The sequence below is a fragment of the Colobus angolensis genome, unplaced genomic scaffold (genome assembly GCF_000951035.1).
Source record: "Colobus angolensis palliatus isolate OR3802 unplaced genomic scaffold, Cang.pa_1.0 Scaffold148, whole genome shotgun sequence".
NCBI lineage: Eukaryota > Metazoa > Chordata > Mammalia > Primates > Cercopithecidae > Colobus > Colobus angolensis.
The window spans coordinates 6,230,953-6,249,844 of record NW_012114577.1 but is presented as its reverse complement, the minus strand read 5'-3'; the positions used below and the strand labels follow the sequence as shown (position 1 = coordinate 6,249,844).

The window sequence follows — 18,892 nt, the reverse complement described above, 5'->3', positions numbered from 1 at the left end:
GACTTGGACTTTCAAGTTAATGTTAGAATGAATTTGGCTCAAGCCTGTAATCCCAGCACTTTGGGAGGCCGAGACGGGCAGATCACGAGGTCAGGAGATCGAGACCATCCTGGCTAACACGGTGAAACCCTGTCTCCACTAAAAAATACAAAAAACTAGCTGGGCGAGGTGGCGTGCGCCTGTAGTCCCAGCCACTCGGGAGGCTGAGGCAGGAGAATGGCGTAAACCCGGGAGGCGGAGCTTGCAGTGAGCTGAGATCTGGCCACTGCACTCCAGCCCGGGCGACAGAGCAAGACTCAGTCTCAAAAAAAAAAAAAAAAAAAAAAAAAAGACTTTGGGGGACTTTTGGGAAGGCATGATTGGTTTTGAAATGTAAAAAGGACATGAGATTTGGGAGGCGGCAGGGGCAGATGATATGGTTTGGTTCTGTGTCCCCATTCAAATCTCATCTTGAATTTTAATCCCACCTATCGGGGAGGGCCTGGAAGGGAGGTGATTGGATCGTAGAGACAGTTTCCCTGATAATGTTCTTGCAATAATGTGAAAATGCTCAAGAGATCTGCTTATTTTAAAAGTGGCAGTTTCCCCTGCACTCACTCTCTTTCCTGCCACCATGTAAGGCGTGCCTTGCTTCCCATTTGCCTCCTGCCATGATTGTAAGTTTCCTGAGGCCTTCCCAGCTATGCAGAAGTGTGAGTCAATTAAACTTCTTTTGTTTATAAATTACCCAGTCTCAGGGAGTTCTTTATAGCAGTGTGAAAATGGACTGATACAGGGTCAATATGCCCAGTCTATATTTTGCACATTTATATAACATTTACCACACGGTCAATCAATTCCACCACAAGGCATGTACCCAAGAGAAATGAAAACAGATGTCCTCATTAAAATGTATACATAAATGCTCATTGCAGCATTATTCATAATAGCCAAAAAGTGAAAACCATCTGAATGCCCATGAGTTTATGAATGGATAAACAAAATGCAGTATATCCATACTACAAAATATTATTCAGCAATCACAAATAGCAATAACAAAACCCAACATATACTACAACATAGATGAGCCTTGAAAACATGCTAAGCAATAGAAGCCAGTCACAAAAAACCACATATTTTATTATTCCATTTATATATTTTCCAAAATAGGCAAATCTACAGAGATAGAAAGTAGCTTAGTGCTTGCCTGAGGCTAGAAGGTAGCAGGATATGGAATGACTACTAATGGGTACTGGTTTCTTTTTGGGGCAATGAAAACATTTTAAAATTAGATTATGTTAGAGCTTACACAACTCTGTGAATATGCTTTATTATAAACCATTGAACTATATATTTTAATAAATGTTGTATGTGAATTATATCTCAATAAAGCTATTAAAATTGCCATAGAAAGCCCAGCACTCCAAATTAATCATTCATTTCTTACATTTAACTCACCTTTTGACTTCATAGATGCCCTATTTTACCCCATATCCTATGCCCTTTCCTCACTTGAAACTCCTTCGTTGTGCCCTCTGGAACACAAGGTCAGTCATCCACAAAATCTTTATCCTCATCCTTTTCTCTCAACATTCTCTTCAAGTTCTTGCTCTAACTAAAACTTGCTCTAGATGAGGCACTACTTGCCCTCCAACTTTTTCAAATGATTTCTATTTGGTCTTACACATTTCATACTTCAGGACTTGGAGATGTCCCTATATTATCAATTTTCTCAGATATGTGAACAAAGAATTCTTTTTAAGCATGCACTTTTAAAAGATTACTTCAATATATAGGACTGCCACTAACACTTACAAGTCCTGGGAATGGATACAAGTCTGAGAGCCCAGCTCACAGCCACCTTCCATCCTCTTCCCAATCCAGGCTCCACCCCACATAACAAAGGGGCTTTATATGTACTTGGGTGCACACTATAGCCAATCTAAGCTCACTCTACCCCATTCCCTTCAAACAGCCATTCTTTTGCTACCTACCCATGGGGCCTATCATCATCTATCTTTGAGGGGATGGATTCAAGAAACAGGCTCACCCAGGCACTGGAAGCCAACTCAGGACCATTTGAGCAGAGAATTGCAAGGCCTCATATACCAGGTGTGAGTCTAGAAGGGTTTACCAGTTCTGAGTGACTTCTCTTCTTGGCCCATGGAATCCTTACTCTACAGAGAGGGACATGGCAGGAGGAGGGCCACCTCTGAGCCTTGTAAAATGTGAAACCCAAAACAGGAACTTCACTTATCTGACTCTGAGGATGATACAATCATTATATCACCGTATGTATACAATTACTTATAATCTAAAAATTTAATGTGGACTTACCCTATATGTTGACTTGTTTTGAGAGTGAAATGTCCTTCATCTTTGAACCGGTCAATGTTAAATGTATTCAAAACAATTCTTCTTGAGTTTCATCTGCTTTCCTTGCTGGTCTGTTCTGTGGAAAATAATATTTTTAGAAAAATACATGAATAAACGATTTTCCAAGCAAAGATATAAAACTAGTCCTCAAATAGACAAACACATGTTCAAAGCCACTTATCATTAGAGACATGCACATCAGGGCAACACTGAGATACCAGTTCTCATCTATCAGATTGGTATAAATTTTAAAATGTGACAGCACACTCTTGTTGGAGAGCTTCAAGGAAGCAAATGTTACCTTTCAACATGGGAATCAGACTTCTAGGAATCTATCCTGATGCCACACCTCCCACAATTCAGAAACATATATGAGGACCATCCAGTGAGCAGCACGGCGGGAGCCAGCAACTGGAGCTGCCCCGGAACAGAGACAGCCACTGCCGTTCCAGGATCCCGGCTGAGTAGGCCATGGCCTTGTCGATGTTGCTAAATGGGCTTCACTGAACAGACTGAAGGAGGAGGACAGAGCCCCTCACAGAGCTCTTCGTCAAGGCTGGCAGTGATGATGAAATGACAGGAAACTGCCCCCTTTCCCAGAGGCTCTTCATGACTCTTTGGCTCAAAGGAGTTGTATTTAGTGTTACAATTGTTGACTTGAAAAGGAAGCCTGCAGACCTGCAAAATTTGCCCCTCGGGACCCACCCACCATTTATAATTTTCAACAATGAGGTCAAAACAGATGTAAATAAGATTGAGGAATTTCTTGAATATGTTTTATGCCCGCCCAAGTACTTAAAGCTTTCACCAAAACACGCAGAATCAAATGCTGCTGGAATGGACATCTTTGCCAAACTCTGCATGCATGGATCAAGAATTCAATGCCAGAGGCTAATGAAGCACTGGTGAAGCGTCTCTTGAAAACCCTGCAGAACCTGAACGAATATCTGAATCCTCTCCTTTCTGATGAAATTGATAAAAATAATATGGAGGACATTAAGTTTTCTCTACGTAAATTTCTGGCTGGCATTGAAATGACATTAGCTGACCTGCTGCCCAAACTGCATACTGTCAAGGTGGTGGCCAAAAAATATCACAGCTTTGATATTCCAAAAAGAATGACTTAGCTAATGCATATAGAAGGGATGAGTTTACCCAACACCTGTCCCCATGGTAAGAAGGTTGAAAAAGCCTATAGTGATGTATCCAAAAACTCAACAAGTAAAATCGCATTTATGATAGAGATGTCTTTATGTCTTGCCCTAATATGCTTTTCCTAACAGACTGTTCCTTTTTCTACAGAGTAGAAATTGCATTTTGCAAGAACATGCAGTTATTCAAGGTTAGGGTCAAGGATAGACAAGCAAGGTATAGTAGTTATCCTAAAGTATACACTCCAAAGCCGTATTATTTTAAAACCCTTTTACCCTGCCTGCCCCTCGTACCCATGTCCCCCTCTCCTCAAATTTGGAGGCTACATCACAAACTTTTCACTTTAAATTGAAAGATTCTCCCTGGGGCATGGAAGCTTAAGGAAATGAATAGCTCCTCCTTCCTCAGGCCCGTCACAAGGCGCAAGGCCACTTGTGCCAGCAGCGTGTGCGTCAGCAACACAGCAGAAGCAGGAAGAGAGCTGGCCGGAAGACACGTACTCGCTGAAGACCAAGAGAGAGGCCATCAGGGTACCGCGTAGCAATTACATCAGACTGAGACACTTCCTGTCACAGGGGACTACAAAACCCCAGCCCCGTCCTCATTTGGTGCTGACGCCATTTTAGGCCTCAGCTCGTCTGCACCCAGGTGGTCATTAAAAAGAGTGTGTTGCTCCACACCACCTTGTTTTGTTTGTTGGTGCACTCTCGGGGTTCAAACCAATACAAGAGCATTGTATAGAGGTAATTTGCCATCTCTTAGGAGGCCTCAGCATTGTGCCCATTAATATAGAGGGCAGAACTTTTCAGGTGCAATGTTTAATATTAAAATAGTAGCCATGCCTTCATCAGGCAGCCCCAAACTGGTGCATAATGCATGGTACCAAAAATTTACATAATTTTTAGAATTTTCTAAAATTTAGTAAAAGTATATAAAAAGATTGCTACTGTATCAAAAATATTGTTTCAATTTAGTTTATCCTGGATATGCACTAAAGAATATTGCCACCAGAGAAGAAAGCCTTCTACAAAAAGTCACTACACTAGACTTTGCTATTTTGCTTTGTAGGTAAGTTTTTACTTCTGCCCAAAAGCATTCTTCATACCAATTGTAACATCTAACACAATGTAGATGCTAAAAGTTTGGAGGGAGGGAGGGAGTGTTTTCTCAAGACCTTCCTCAAGCATTTTGTCCTTATAAGATAAACTGATGCGTACCTTATACTCTCTCTAAATTTATGTTATACGTATTGTGCCCTGTACCATTCATATGGAATATTATTGCTTTCTTCCTTTAGTTTACATAGCTCATTTTTAGGTAATCAAAGAGCTTGCTATTATTTGTAGATCTCTTGAGCAATACTACATAAACTAACATTTAGTTGATTTAGCTATAGCAGTAAAATGATTAGTAATGTAAAAATTAACATTTACAGAAATTAACCTAAGGAATGACTAAGGTTTAACCAAATATCACGTAAATTTTTGTTTCTAAAGCATATTTAATATAGACACAGATTACCAACAGAGTACCAACTCTCTCACCCCATTTATCTTGTGTAGAGGATTGTTCATTCTTTTTGGACTAAATTATAGTCATGGCAAATGTGTATTTACTACAATCTTGCCTGATCTTACTTATTGTACTTCCTTGAGTGAAATTTGTTTATAACCAAGCTGAGGAACAGCACTCTGCCTCTTTGTGTTTTGTTTTGTTTTTAAGGGCTTTTTGTTTTGTTTTTAAATTGAAACTTCTATAACGTTTCACATATTATAAAATATCCCAAAATATGTAAACAGTTAATTTCAGCCAGGATGGAGAAGGAAAGACTCAACATAAAATAATGCAGTAACAAATAAGCCTAAATGAATGAATACCTTAATACCACCAAAGATACTGAGAAAGAAAAGAATTAACCGAACAAAATATCTTTGGAAAACAATGTTTTAATTGGACATTGTAGGGCTAAAGACAAAGAACTCTATACAAAAAAACTGTAATCTAATTAGTAACTTTGTTTCTCACAGGATTATGGTTTAGCAATTCTAAAGCCATTTTATATTTATGCTAGGATTGAACAAGTAAGTAAATATAGGCGATAATTAGAGCCAAGTTTCTCATTGTTTGGGGACATATTCCTTACAAATAAAGAGTGAGGAAAGACTGGAATGAAATGTGTGGTGTAGGGGTTGGAATTTGAGGTATCAATTTGAAGAGCAGCAGGATATTTTCATAGTGTCAAAGTATCTCCTCCAAGATATTTATTAATTACAAAGGGAAAAGAGAAACTTCACAATTAAGAAATCCAGCGACTAAGGTTAACATCACCAGCAGTAAGACATATGAATACCATGTGCCCTTGATACAATATACTAGGAACAGCACAGCCTGTGACATACCTGTCAACAGTGCCTTACCTCAATCCAATCATGAGAAAACATTAGACAAAGCTAAGTTGAAGAGCACTCTGCAACGCAGCTGCCCAGCACTCTTCAAAAGTGTCAAGGTCACGAAAGACAAGCATAGGCTGAGAAACAATCATATATTGGAGGAGACTCAGGACAAATAACAACTAAATGCTATTTGAGAACCTGTATTGGATACCAGCACAGAAAAAGGACATTCGTGGAAAAGTTGGTGAAATTTAAATTGAAGTCCTAAATAAGAAATTATTTTTCCTCTAACAAGGGAGGATGAACTTGCTGACACTTTGCTATGTATTTATTCTTTAAATAAGGTCTATAGTTGTGTTTACACTACTGTGCCAATGTTAATTTCCTGATTTTGATCATTGTGTTGTGGTGACAAAAGATATTATTAAGGGGAGTTTGAAACTCATTTCCTTAGATACCTGTTGGCTGGTTTATAAATCAGTTTTAAAATATGCAAATTTAACCAACTTAATTATTTTATACCTGAATATTTGATGATAGAAGTAGGAAATTCTTTTTTTTTTTTTTTTTTTGAGATGGAGTCAAGACTGTGTCACCCAGGCTGGAGTACAGTGGCAGGATCTCAGCTCACTGCAACCTCCACCTTCTGGGTTCAAGCAGTTCTCCCGCCTCAGCCTCCTGAGTAACTGAGATTACAGACACCCACCACCACACCCAACTAAATTTTGTATTTTTAGTAGAGACGAGTATCCACTTTTATACTCTGATTGACTTCTGGGCTCATGAGATTTTGAGATCTAGCTCGGAGTCCTGGAATTCCTAAAATTCTATGGATGCAAAAGTGGAGAAGCACACAGCAGCTAAAGAGAGGAGAAATGTGAGAACAGTGGTATTATCTGCAAAACTGCATCTGTAATTTAAAGGCACTAAGACAAAACACTTCATCCAAATTAATTAACTGTACTACTGGAACCTGAAAGTCCATCATTCGCTATTAACGCCTTTTTATTTTTAAGTCCATCATTAGCTACATGGGCTAGACATAAAGTCTTTTGTTCTTTATTAAAACGTGAGACGAGATAACACATGAAGTCATCATCAGCTATTAACACTTCAGTGTGTTTATTCATGATGCTCTTTAATGTGAAGACTACATCCTTAGAATAGAATCCTGTAGGAATAGGGCTCAGGACATTCACGCTTTAGAAAGTGAAAGATACAGGGACTCTGCTCAAACATCAACTCACTTGGATGGCATCTGACCCCATCTGGACTAGGTGGCCATCAAGTGCTACACTCATCTCCTGGAATTCATATGCTATAGCATTTAAGCACTGTTACCCTCTGTCTCCCTGACTCCATGGTGGCAGAGTTTTTCCTCTATTTTAAAAATTTTATTTGTAGAACCTAGGACGATGCCTAATAGTTACAAGCATACAATATTACATTGTTAAATGATCAAGGGAAACATTTCATAGTCCTTAATCTTTCTAGTATAAAACATCAAATAAATTGCATGTAGAAGATCTCTTGGTGGCTATTAATATTGTGACTGTCTTTGTTTTAAACACATTCACACTCATTGTGATGAATGTATTTTAAGCACATTTATGTGAGCCATCTTTACATATTCAATAATTCATTTTCTAGTAAACACTAAAACCTATTAAATCAATAACACTGATTTATGTATATATATGGATTCATAACCTAAATATATTTATATTTTATACACATATTTATTTGCATGCTATAAAATATAAAATGTAGATATATTTTTCTGTAACTTAATAGGTATCTTTGCCAATTCAGAAAACAAATTTCTGTTCCAGAGCTGCCCTACTTAGGCATCTGTTTCCTTTAGGTGTCTGGTTGAGAAAGTACTCAGAGGGTAGCGGATACTTGGGCAGGGTAGAGACCCATTAGACAATTTTGTGTGGAGGTCAATACAGGAGGTAAATTGTCTACTTTGGTTAGAAGGTGGCTGGTTTATTCACTGAGCCTTGATGACCACAAAAGATAGAGTCACACAGATTGGAGTGATTTGGAAAGTAAGTGAAAAGGAGAAATACTCAGTCTAAACTTCCAGCTACTACTCAAGAAAGCATTAGGAAATATAAACAAGAAGACCTTCATATAGGAAGAGCTTTACACAAAGTTCTTTTAAAAATGGATTTCTGGGCTGGGTGTGGTGGCTCATGCCTGTAATCCTAGCACTTTGGGAAGACAAGGCAGGTGGATCACCTGAGGTCAGGAGTTCAAAACCAGCCTGGCCACAGGCAGGATCACAACATGGCAAAACCTCGTCTCTACTAAAAATACAAAATTTAGTCGGGTGTGGTGGCGGGTGCCTGTAGTCTCAGCTATTCGGGAGGCTGAGGCAGGAGAACTGTTTGAACCCAGGAGGTGGAGGTTGCAGTCAGCTGAGATCCTGCCACTGCACTTCAGCCTGGGTGACACAGTCTTGACTCCATCTCAAAAAAAAAAAAAAAAAAAAAAAGTGAATTTCCTACTTCTATCATCAAATATTCAGGTATAAAATAATTAAGTTGGTTAAATTTGCAAATCCCTCTCTTTCCAGTCACAGTTAGCTGTACGACCATACAAATGTAAATATCTTATGCGTTGGCTTTTAGCAAGGAAATATGAAACTGAGTATATAGTGTTCTCCTCAGCCACCAGCCTATGGTTCAGTGACACTTCCCTGAACTGTGTTAGACATGATAAAGGTTGCAAAGAACACTGCATAGCCTCATCCATGCTCATGGTAAGGAAAACACTGAATGTAAAGCAACAAAGAATACAAACCCATATGGGAGTTAAATTCCATCACAGTCAAGCAATTGTCACCTACGCTTATCCATGCACTTTATTCACCAGGGCAGAAGCAATGAGGAGCAAAAAAACAGATGCTCAAATGTTCAAGTCTAAGATTCACGCCAACCTCCTCTAAAGAATTCTCCCTCTCAGAAAGTTTGTATAACTATCTAATCCAGTTTCCTTTATTATCAGCCCCCTTTAATTTCCACCATCCCTTTATCTTTCCACATAATTATTTTATCTATGAATATTTGATGATAGTTTGCAAGAAATCCATTTTCAAAAGCTCTTTTCAGAATATGCCTCTGAGTTTAATAATCTTAATGGGGTAAGCCTATTTTTAAGCTGAATAGCTCAAAGCCTTATTATCAATTCAAGTATGCTTATTTATTTATTTGGAATCGCATTTCAGCAAGAAGAGTCTCTTAGAGGCCTTTCCTCATTTTTCTGAGCTGTAATTGCAATATTTCCGATGTTTAAAACTAAAATCAAGTTTAAATAATTTTGGAAGTGTAACTTTTTTCCTAGCATCATTTTTTATTTCATATCTTTATAAAATGTAATCACAAATGCTACATCCTTATACAGATAAAGTAATTGTCAGGTGTAGCATTGCTATTGCATTTAAAAGAGCTTATGTCCATAAACGAAGATACCTTATAGGATGTAAATTGTTATTTTAAAAATGCAACAATTTTTTAGGATGTGGTTAGCTGTACATAGCCAATGAAATGGAGTATCGTGGCTCTTTTTGTGCCTTTGTACAATAGTCCATAACAGCCTGAGACAAAGTCAAGGGACAGAGGGAAGGGCTGGAGGACGAGAGAATGGAGGGTAGTTGGTAGAGGATACTAAGGGGAATTAAGGTCTGAAATCAAAAGTGAACAGTGAGTTGTAGGAGCTCTCAAGCAACTGTGGAAAGCATATGCATAAATCCCTTTAGTATGAGGTAAACTCCATATATAGAACAGGCTACCCAACGCATGTGAGGCGTGTTGCATATTCTTTTACTAATCAAATCTGCCTTTTCTTCTTTTCACTTATTCCTGTTGTGAAGATTCAGAGTCACCACAGACTCTGCCTTGCTTCTCACTCCAGATCCCACATCCACATCTCCAGTTGTTTCAACGGGGCTTCTTTAGACAGCTGCCCATTTTACAGCCCACGCCCTATGCTGGTTGTTTGTATTTAGTTGTCTGCTCTAAGCCTGATTTTTATCACACATACAACCTTACAAATAAATTAAGAAGCATCCCCCTCCAAAGAAATTTACAAGAAATGAAAGAGAATAAAGTCGAAGCAAAAAGTAGCACCATAAGAAGTCACCTTGAAGAAATAAATGGCAGTTGAAACAAAATGAACAAAGGATATACTGGCTCTTGATGTACAGGATGCTCCCATCAGGTGTCAGGAGTTCCATTATACAGGATCACATGTCTTTCTTTACGACTCCAGTCCTATTACTTAACTTTGCAATAGGGAATATTAAAGTCATCGTAAAACTCTAAGTGCTACTGAAATTGAGCTTAAGGTTTAAGAATTCATGTACAGGTAATACTAGGAATATTTAACTATAGCCATGTCTCGGAATGTAAATATTTAGACCTTGTTATACAACTAATGTCAGAACCACATTGTAAGTAGAATACCATTTCTTCCTTCTTTTCTACTCCGTATCTTTTGGGAGAGTCTATAGTAAACACTGGGAGACCAAATCTCCCACTACAACAACTAGATAAAAACAAATGAGATACAATAGTCATCTTTTTAGAGGTATCAGAGATCTGTAGAAGTCACAAAGGTTAGATAAACCAAAATTTCAGTAAGCAGAGAATCTCTTGAATGTGAGCTGTATGCACCTGCCAGAAAAACAGAACCCATATGAGATAGATGTATTAAAAGATTTGTTACAGGAATTATCTTACATAATTATGTGATGGGCTAAGCAAGTCTGAAATTCATAGGGCAAGTGGTCAGGAAGGGAACTGACAAGAACTCCAAATAGAACTCCATGGGTCGAAGCTAAAGCTGTTGTATGTAGGATAATTATTTGTTCTCTTGGGAAAGCCTCAGGTCTGCTTCTAAGGCTTTCGGCTGGTTAGGTCAGGTCCACTTGGATTATCCAGAATCATCTTCTTATTCAAAGTCAGCTGATTAGGCACTTTAATTACATCTGCAAAATCTTATCACAACACCTAGGAGTGTTGACTGAAAGACTGGAGACTGCAGCCTGGTCAAGTTGACACGTTAAAAAAAAAAAAAAACCAACATAGTCTGTCCCTTGTTAACTTTGCACTCTGCTAATAGTGCATGTGAATTATTCGACCCATGCTGCAATCACTTTTTACTTCACAGGACTGAAGCACAAGAAGATTCTCCCAAATGCCCTCAAAGGGTGGGTGACTTTTAAGTAATTGGCAATACTTGGAGCCTGTCCAGAATCTGCTATTCTCTTAGATCAAGAAGCACAGTCTTGATTGTCCCCATAGTAGAGACCATAAAAGTTTTAAGTATTTATGATTTATAATATTATAGGTATTTGTGATATAGTCCTGTGCTTATCTCTTCATTTTGAGGATTTCCCTTAAGATATAGGAAGGCCAATTTATCTACCTCACTTAATCTCATATAAATATATTGGGGAAACATCCTTTAAAATGGATAAAGAGGTTTCTTTTTCTCTTCAAAGATGAGACAGAATCTTTTTCCTAGAGAAAATTTACCTGGTGTTCTCCACCAGCCATTACATGTTTTTGGACTACCCCATTTTCTGTGAAACTGCTCCAGTACTAAGTTTATATTCAAAAATACCTGTATAACCCAAAGTCAAATCTCTCAGAAAATGTCTTTCAAAGTTGTCAAATGAAGTAGAATCTGAGGGGAAAAAGGGCTTCCATCATTTATTTCCTTTGGATATACATTTACTGAATATTCTGACGTCCGTTTTGTCGATGTAGAGGCAGTTCGCAAGATCATTTCCAGCTGAATAACTCAGGCTGCCTGGTATTGATCCATGCTTCCTCCTGAGATCTGCACACCTGGAAGTGAGCCGTGCAGACCGCTAAGTCAGAGGCACTGTCTCATCCATTGGCAAAGGGAATGACTCAGCTGTGCATCAACCATGAGCCGGGTTTAATGAACACTGAAGCAGAAAATTTACCATCTGGCTGGCCACGTGCATGCAGTGGCAAGTAAAACTCCATCAGCAGCACTCAATGCAGCTGAACTATAGCAAACAGGGCTGCATGCAGAACGGGCACCACACCATCTACACCAACCCCTCTGCTTAGCCCTGCAGTCTGTACAGCTCCACTTAACAATGACTCCATGCGGCAGCCCAGCTTGCAGTAGCAGGAGCCTCCATCAGCACCAGTAAAGGCCAGTCTCAATCTCACAGACCTTCAGAACCCCCTCACACAAGAGGACATACCCTCATGTTAAAAGACTGAACAGGTGTGCATCCAATTTCCTAATCTATCTGCCCTCACAATGAACTCCAGGTTTTGATACTCTCCAAAAGTGCATGCTCAAGAAGGGGATCACCTAAAATGGTAAGCATTTAATTTACTAAATCCAGATGACAAAGACATCTCTCTTCCTTACCCCTTGGAAGCCAACTTTTTAAAGGCACAGGACCTACTCTCCATTGGTGTTCTGATGCTAAAACTAGCCAGATCTGGCACCTTTACCCTCATTCACAAAACAGACTCTGAGCCATCTGCTTCCAGAGAAAGGCAGCTTTTCATGTGACCAGGGGTACCCTGTCATAGTGGAGATCCCTTCAGTGGAGCTGTCTAGCAGCCAGAGGCCTGAAGATCAGGCTACATTATAGTATTTGTAAATAGTCAGACTTCCCTGGTCTATCTTGTTTCTAAAATCAGTAGCCGAGAAGGAGCGGAGGAAGGATAGCACAGCTATCCAAAATAGCACAGCTGGATAGGGATGATCTATCCAGGGTGAGTAGATGCTGCGACTCCAAATACCTGAGCGCAACTTTAATGCCCACCACAGCTTAAGGGGATCCATAGGAAATGAGCAGCTAGAATGGAAAGCTACCACTGGCGCCTGGTCAAAGACCCCATGCCCACTTGTCTAAAGTCTCAGTCCACTGCATTTACCCCTCATGCCAAGTTTCCAACCCCCCCTCAAAGTTGCAAAGCTACTACCAGATCTACTTGTTGCTGGAGGGCTCAGGAGGCTCTCCGGATGCCAGTGTGACCCCAGGAGAGTCTCTGCATGCTAGTGAGACACCAGCCCCAGCTAGTTTCCAGGCTCTTGACACCATCACGAGAAATAATTCAGAGATGATCAGAATGAGGTGAAAGGCAGGAAGCTTTTATTGTAAAGCGAAAGTACACACTTAAGAGAGAAGTGCAGGCATGCTTGTGAGAACAAGTCATGCACACAAAGCTTGACTTTCTAATTTTATGAGTGTTTCTTTAACTGAGGGTGGAATAATCATTAGGTGTTCTGGAAAAGGAGATGATTTCAGGATGCACCTCCACTCCTGCCACCCCTTTCTCCCCTATTTGGGTTTGCCTGGAAGAGTCATGGACATGTCACCCCACCAGGATTTTGGTCATTTTCTCTCCCTTGTTTTGGATTTTCTGTTATCCTGTGGTTTCTTTGCCTAGTTTCTGTCTTAGCTGTTGTTTGAGGTTTTCCATTTTCCTGTAACTACCCAGTGCCATTTCTATCTCATGCTGACACAAATGGGGACATTCTCTTCCCCATTATCTCCATCAATTTCCCTTCTGCCCTAACAGCTCCACCCTTTCATGCCCTAGCATATATCCAGAAGTACCTTCTAAGTCCACACTAAACCATAGGCATCTATTGATTCTGCTCAGTGATCGGGAGGATGGGGTGTCTCTCACCATTATTTCATTTGTTCCACAATCCCGATCTAAACCACACTGTCATTCTGGTCATTCTGGCCGGTGCGGCCAACTGCACCAAAATAACAAAGAAATAAAGGTTCAGCCAGGTTCTCAGCTTATCAAGAGTAACACATCAGACCCAGTTAACATTATTTTCATCAGGGATAAATGATGCTATGAATCCATTTTGTCCCCCTGGTGCTTTCCTTGTTCTTCTTGGAGAACTTGGAGAACACAAAAGTTGGTGGTTTCAGCAGCTTATATAGAACGGGAAATCTTCGAGGTGAGAGAAGCCTAGAATTGTGGGCTCAGTGACCCTACACTATTTTAAACTTTCTTGGGAGAGATGAGTGAGACAGTGACCTCAAGAATTATTCTATTATCCTAAAACAAAATGTATAGTTGCACTATAGTTATAAACACCTTCCAGGTGAGGCACAGTGGCGCACACCTGTAATTCTAATGCTTTGGGAGGCCGAGGCAGGAGGAAGCTCAAGGCCAGAAGTTTGAGACCAGACTGGAGAACATACCAGATCCCATCTTTACGAGAAAAAAAAAAAAGAAAAAATTAGCTGGGCCTGGTTGTGCATGCCTCTAGTCCCAGCTATTTGGGAGGATGAGGTGAAAGGATCGCTTGAGCCCAGTAGTTCAAGGCTACAATGAGTGTGATCGTACCCATGCACTCCAGCCTCAGCAACAGAGCAAGATACTGTCTCAAAATAAAATTAAATAATTTTTTTTCTTAAACTTCTTTACTTCTGTATTTTATTTCTTGCTGTGTCATTGGCTTACTTAAGGATTTGATATATCAGTATGGGTTATGATTTGCCTTGGTGGATGATTCTTTTTGTGTTATTTTTCTATACTTACAATTCTTTTTACATGCTATTTAATGAAAAAGATCATACAATGGAGAAAAGTAAATTATTTAAATTTTACGCTTGAGGGACATAAGGACAATAAAAGTACTCTTGAGAGTGACAAAAATGTTCAATATCTTCAAAGATATATTAGTGTCACAGGTATATGTATTAGCCAAAACTCATCAAATTGTACACTTAAGATCTGTGCATTTCCAACTGGAATGTACTTAATGCAACAGAACTGTGTACTTAGAAAAGGTTTAAATGGCAATTTGTACATTATGCATTTTAACCACAGTAAAAAATAGATCTGTGCATTTCACCATATGAAAATATATCTTAAAAGAAAGATATTTTAAAATCCCATCCTTGTGTAAATTGACCATCTGCAGAACGTAAGTGATTGTATATTATACACACTACTTTCAATCCATGCTGTCCAAACTCTGCCTGTGATATGGGATTTTTATCCTTTCAAGGTGTATTCTTTTCCTGTTCCATTCATTCAGGCACTCTGCTAACTGCCTGACACTGCTTTCAGAGAAGAGTACCTTCAGGGAGCCACTTCTGACGCTTCTTTCACCACCTCTAAGGATTGTACAGCTGCCCGGAAGTCCAGGTAGCAGTCTCTTTCCGCAGCCATGCTTAAGTGGCGGAATGAGGACCCCATGCCATGCTCAGTAATGACTATGGCCTTGGAGAAGGAAGTGTGGAGCTGTTCAACTGACAAGTGTGAGATAACCTGACAATGAGTTACTGAAAAGCCTGCTCTCATAAAGGCTACCGCGTAAGGCAGTAACCAGTAAAGCTTTTGTGGTTTTTCATTTCTCACCTCAAGAAAAAATATATATATATATTGATCTTTTCGTAGAAAAAAACGTGTACGGTGAATACAAAAAGGCCTTTGTCAAATGAGAATGTTTTCAACAGGAGTTCACAACAGAGATAAGGCAACAAGTTAACAGTCTCAGAGTCAAAGAACAAAGGGAGGTCTATCTAGGCAACAAGTCAATATGGTTTGACTGTGTCCCCACCCAATTCTCATCTTGAATTGTTAGTCCCACAACTCCCATGTGTCATGGGAGGAACCCGGTGGGCAGTAATTGAATCATGGGGCAGGTCTTTCCCATGCTGTTCTCGTGAGAGTGAATAAGGTCTCACGAGGTCTGATGATTTTAAAATGGGAAGTTTTCCTACATAAGTTCTCTCTCTCTCTCTGCCTGTCGCCATTCATCTAAGATGTGACTTGCTCCTCCTCGCCTTCTGCCTTGATTGTGAGTCCTCCCCAGCCATGTGGAACCGGAATTCCATTAAACCTCTTTTTCTTCCCAGTCTCAGTTATGTCTTTATCAGCAGCATGAAAATGGAATAATATGGTAAATTGATACCAGTTGAGTGGGGCACTGCTGAAAAGATACCCCAAAATATGAAAGCTACTTTGCAGCTGGGCAACAGGCAGAGGTTGGGACAGTTTGCAGAGCTCAGAAGAAGCCAGGAAAATGTGGGAAAGTTTGGAACTTCTTAGAGACTTGTTAAATGGCTTTGACAAAAATGCTGATAGTGATATGAACAATAAGGTCCAGGCTGAGGTGGTCTCAGATGGAGATGAGGAACTCATTGGGAACTGGGGCAAAGGTGATTCTTGTTATGTTCTAGCAAAGAGACTAGTGGCATTTTGCCCCTGCCCCAGAGATCTGCAGAACTTTTAACTTGAGAGAAATGATTTAGGGTATCTGGTGGAAAAAATTTCTAAGCAACAAAGCATTCAAGAGGTGACTTGGGTGCTGTTAAAAGCATTTAGATTTAAAAGGGAAGCAGAGCATAAAAGCTTGGAAAATTTGCAGCCTGATAATGCGATAGAAAATAAAATCCCATTTTCTGAGGAGAAATTAAAGCTGGCTACAGACATTTGCATAAGTAACAAGGAGCCGAATGTTAATCCCCAAGAAAATGGGGAAAATATCTCCAGAGCATGAGAGAGGTCTTCATGGCAGTCCCTCCCATAACACACCTGGAAGCCTAGGAGGAAAAAATGGTTTCCTAGATTGGGCCAAGGGTCCCTGTGTTGTGTGCAGTCTAGGAACCTGGTGCCCTGTGTCCTGGTCGCTCCAGCCATGACTAAAAGGGGCCAAGGTACAGCTTGTGCTGTGGCTTCAGAGGGTGCAAGCCCAAAACCTTGGCAGCTTCCACACTGTGTTGAACCTGCAGGTGCACAGAAGTCAAGAATTGAGGTTTGGGAACCTCCACCTAGATTTCAGAGGATGTATGAAAAAACACCTGGATGTCCAGGCAGAAGTTTGCCGCAAGGGTGGGGCTCTCATGAACCTCTCTAGGGCAGTGCAGAAGGGAAATGTGAGGTAGGAGCCCCCACACAAAGTCCCTACTGGGGTACCACCTAGTGGAACTGTGAGAAGTGGGCCACCATCCTCCAGACCTGAGAAAGTTAGATCAACCTACAGCTTGCACTATGCACCTGGAAAAGCCTCAGACACTTAACACCAGCCCGTGAAAGTAGCCAGGAGGGAGGCTGTACTCTGCAAAGCCACATGGTTGGAGCTCCCCATGACCATGGGAACCCACCTCTTGCATCAGCATCAAGATCATTTTGGAGCTTTAAGATTTGACTGCCCTGCTGGATTTTAGATTTGCATGGGGCCTGTAGCCTTTGTTTTGGCCAATTTCTCTCACTTGAAATGGCTTTATTTACCCAATGCCTGTACCCTCCTTGTATCTGGAAAGCAACTCACTTGCTTTTGATTTTACAGGATCATGGGTGGAAGGGGCTTTCCTTGTCTCAGATTAGACTTTGAATTGTGGACTTTTGAGTTAATGCTGAAATGAGTTAAGACTTTGGGGGACTGTTGGGAAGGCATGATTGGTTTTGAAACGTAAAAAGGACATAAGGTTTGGGAGGGGTCAGGGACAGAATGATATGGCTTCGCTGTGTCCCCATCTAAATCTCTTGAATTATAACTCCTACAGTTCCTACATGTTGTGGGAGAAACCTGGTAGGAGGTAATTGAATCATGGGGGTCAGTCTTTCCCATGCTGTTCTCATGACAGTGAATAAGTCTCACGAGATCTGATGGTTTTAACAATGGGAGTTTTCCTGCACAAGCTCTCTCTCTTTGCCTCTTGCCATCCATGAAAGACATGACTTGCTCCTTCTTGCCTTCTGCCATGGTTGTGAGGCCTCCCCACCCACATGGAACTGGAAGTCCATTAAGCTTCTTTTTCTTCCCAGTCCCAGTTATGTCTTTATCAGCAGCATGAAAACAGACTAATACAAAAATGTTTTGGCCCTTTACTTTGTTTTCATTCAAATGCACTGATATGTGTTCAAGTGAAGGTCTAGATTTCTAGCAGATATCATTTCTGAAGCCTTTAAATTTATCAACTTTGATGGTGCTGGTTATGGTTTAAAGAAATTTTTTTCCTACGTGAATTCAGTTGGTTGAGTCCTCTAAAATGACTCTCAGTGTCTTATGCTCTGGTCCAGCATCTGGTCTGTATATCCTAAAAGTGAAATTCTTCACCGATGTAATATTTTTCAAAAAGAAAAAAAAATCAATTCCTTAGAAAACTAGAATGCATACACTATAAAAACAAACAAATGTCATTTTTCACCTGGGTCTTCCAATGTGAAAGTTTAAATTCACTGGCAAACACAAGTTCCCAGGAAAAAAAAAATGCAGATTAAAAAATGAAGCTAAATTTTACCAGATTAAACTGTTTAAGAATTGGCTTCAGATTTTAAGATTTAGGATACCTAAAACCAATAAAAGAAAGAGCAAAATAGAGCAAAGATGTCTTAGCAAACTACATTTAAAAAGACTAACAGGTTTTAGTTGACTATGAGTTCATATAAATAAACAATGATATAACATTGTTTTACATATATTAAATTAAAGAAATTGACAGAGGTGAGTCTCAATAATTTTAGAGGTTTATTTTGCTAAGTTGAGGACATGCTCAGGAAAAAGGAACACAAAATCACAGGCAATATCTGTGATTCATGCTTTTTCCAAAGAGGGTTTAGGGACTTCTATATTTAAAGAGGAAAGAGCAGGCAGTAGGGAAAAGAGAAAGAAAAAATGGGGGCAAGGGTAGATAAAGATGGCAGGCAGTTGCATTCTTTTGAGTCTTCCATCAGCTTTCTCTGAATTCACATTTTACATGTGAATGGAGAGATAAAGAAATAGCCAATTATGCATTCATCTTGTGCTCAGTGAATCTGCATTTTTACATAAGACAAAGTAAATATAGAGGAGAGGAAACAGTCAAATATGCATTTGTCTCAGGTGAGCAGATGGATGACTTCTAGTTCTGTCCCTTGTTCCATATCTGTGAAGATAAGCTATTAATTTATTTTGTCAGGGTGAAATTCAACACAATTGTTATAGGGTAAAGATCTTGGGGTCAGGCTGGG

The 18,892-nt window shown here is 39.9% G+C and overlaps 1 pseudogene; it reads left to right on the top strand.

The window, feature by feature from the left end:
- Positions 1 to 2,826: 2,826 nt before the first annotated feature.
- On the top strand, positions 2,827 to 3,635 carry LOC105507325 (annotated as a pseudogene).
- The last annotated feature ends 15,257 nt before the right edge of the window (positions 3,636 to 18,892 follow it).